General features: G+C 40.0%; 1 pseudogene; it reads right to left on the bottom strand.

The window, feature by feature from the left end:
• Positions 1-270: 270 nt before the first annotated feature.
• LOC112833847 (transmembrane protein 230 pseudogene) lies at positions 271-652 on the bottom strand (annotated as a pseudogene).
• Positions 653-2337: the final 1685 nt, after the last annotated feature.

Here is a 2337-nt window from a genome sequence, read left to right as displayed (position 1 = left end):
CTCTTCCAAGATACATAAGCATGTGGAAAAACTTGTCAGCTTTTGCCAGGGCTAGGAGATGAAAAATAGAGCATGTCCTGGTTAGTTAATTTGTGACTGTAAGCTCAGTCGACATCTTGGGGATGGACCCATAAAATCTGGCCAATTTGTTTAACATCTGCATACTGCAGAATTCTTTAGCCCTTTGCCACAGTTTCTGCTCAATATCTTAAAGCTGGACTCAGTCCCATCTGTGACTCATCTCCTCAGGGTTGAGGGTGGGGGTCAGTGCTAGTCATCAAAATCTGGAATGTCATTGGTAGGAGTAACCCCAGTAGCCTTTGGATGCATAATAGGAGATGCGCAGGTGGTAAAATTCTGGCAGGAACACCAGGATGGTAATGATCAGGGCGGAATGGCCCTGTCTGCCATGCCCCCTGCCCTCCCCTCCCTACCCACCCCCAGCCCCACTTTGTAGCTATAGCCAGCCAGCAGGAGGGAGTCTATGATGAGAAAGGCGCCCATCCACAACAGCAGTGACGTCATATGGGATCTTAGGAGAGTTTTTCTTAAACCCAAGGTCAATGTAGCCATCATCTGCGCTGGAGAGCCTTAAGTATTTCACTTTACTACTGGGGATGCTGGTAACCAGGTTGGTAGGAGACAGGATCATAACCCTCGGACGCACCTATAGTCAGAGCACCGCACCAGGCCGCCCCCACACCAAAGGCCTGCTCACAGTTGGCAGCAGAGGCTCATGGCACGCCTCACCTAACTGCCATCCCACCTGCCAATATTATCAATATTTTAAAAATCATTTTAAATTTGCCTACATGTGTTGGGTACATTGATATCTAATGCATCCTCTATGAGTATATCTAGCACTGTGATATTTTGCATAGTATCTGAAAACACTAGGAAGCACTTATGTGCCAAAAGTTCCCAGAAGGGGCGATCTCTGGTTCTGGCTCTGTATGGATACGACAACCAGTCCAAGGGCTGTAGCTTTTAGTCTGCATCCTGTTGTCTGCAGCATTCTGTAGCACTCTAAACTCCGATTTGCAAAGGTGAAAAGGGTAATGTTACCAGAAGGATTCAAAGAAATTTTGCATCAATTCTTTAAAAAATCAATTTGCAAGCACAGAGAGGATATCAGGTATTAGTAAGAGCCAACTCTTATGTATCAAGCTAAATAAATCCTTTTTTTTTTAACTATCAAAGAACAGATCCTGCAAGTAGGGAAATTTCAGAGATAAGAATTCCTTTGATTTTTGTTTTGTTTTGAACCTACCCTCATATGAAGTTTTTACTTACAAAATGGTTAAGGATATTACTTTTGGAATAATTCAGAGAAAAAAATGCTAGTATGTTTGTTTACAAGCACATATATGCTTGTATATAGAGACACATAACAACTTCCTTGAGTTTTCTGGAACTTTCACTCAGTTTTTCAATTCTATGTTACCTTGGATTGAAGGTGAATAAACAAGAAAGATAAGAAAAAAATATAATAATAATACATATAACATAGTGTGGTATACTATAATAAATATAACATAATTCAGGAGTGGGAACACTTAAGCACATGTGTGTAAATGGGCACAATTGTAGCTTATTTATTATACACTGAGAACAGTGGGTCAGCTGACATTGAGGGCTGTGTTGGAGAAGAGTGATAGCATGAAGAGAGGCGTCAATGATGATGAGTATTCAGAATGAGGCAAAAGAATTTGCATTTATGTGAATGTTAGGGTGGGCACTCATGAAGGACTGGAGTAACAGAGGAAGGGGCATAGCTCCAAAAGTGTGACCTTCCATGATGAGTAAGATAGATTCGAAGAGAGAGAAGAGCCAAGAAATGAGCTAGGAAAATATTGCAATGATTCAAGCATGATGTTCCTATGGTGGCAGGATAGGGATGGAGGGCATGATGGCATGATGGATTGGAAAAAAATACTTGAAAGACAGAATTGGGAGAACCTGGTGTCTTTATCCCCTATATACAAAACCTAAACTAAGGATTCAAGTTGGCATTACAGAAAATAAGAGAGAAGTTCTCATAGAAGCAATAACTCTGAGATTTTGGGCTCATTATGTGTTTCCTTGAGACTCAATTTTTACATCTGTAAATCACGTTATCAGTAGAGGCTTTCAGCTCTGAAATTTTGTTTCTGTACTATAAGACACTGGAAGAATGGCTAGAGTAAAATGGAGTGAAATGAGATAAAGAAAAGGTAAGAATGGGTAGTTGTTTGAAGAATAATGCATATAATTGAACATTTAATATGTATCAGGAATTGTGTTAATTTTTAAAATACTTATTGTCTTGTTCAGTTCTCATAACAAACAATTAAGAGA

This window comes from Callorhinus ursinus, unplaced genomic scaffold (assembly GCF_003265705.2).
Source record: "Callorhinus ursinus isolate GAN/ISIS: 27379988/994484 unplaced genomic scaffold, GSC_fseal_2.0 scaffold15, whole genome shotgun sequence".
In the NCBI taxonomy this organism is placed as follows: Eukaryota; Metazoa; Chordata; class Mammalia; order Carnivora; family Otariidae; genus Callorhinus; species Callorhinus ursinus.
The sequence above is the reverse complement of the archived record's forward strand: the minus strand, read 5'-3'. Positions and strand labels throughout refer to the sequence as shown.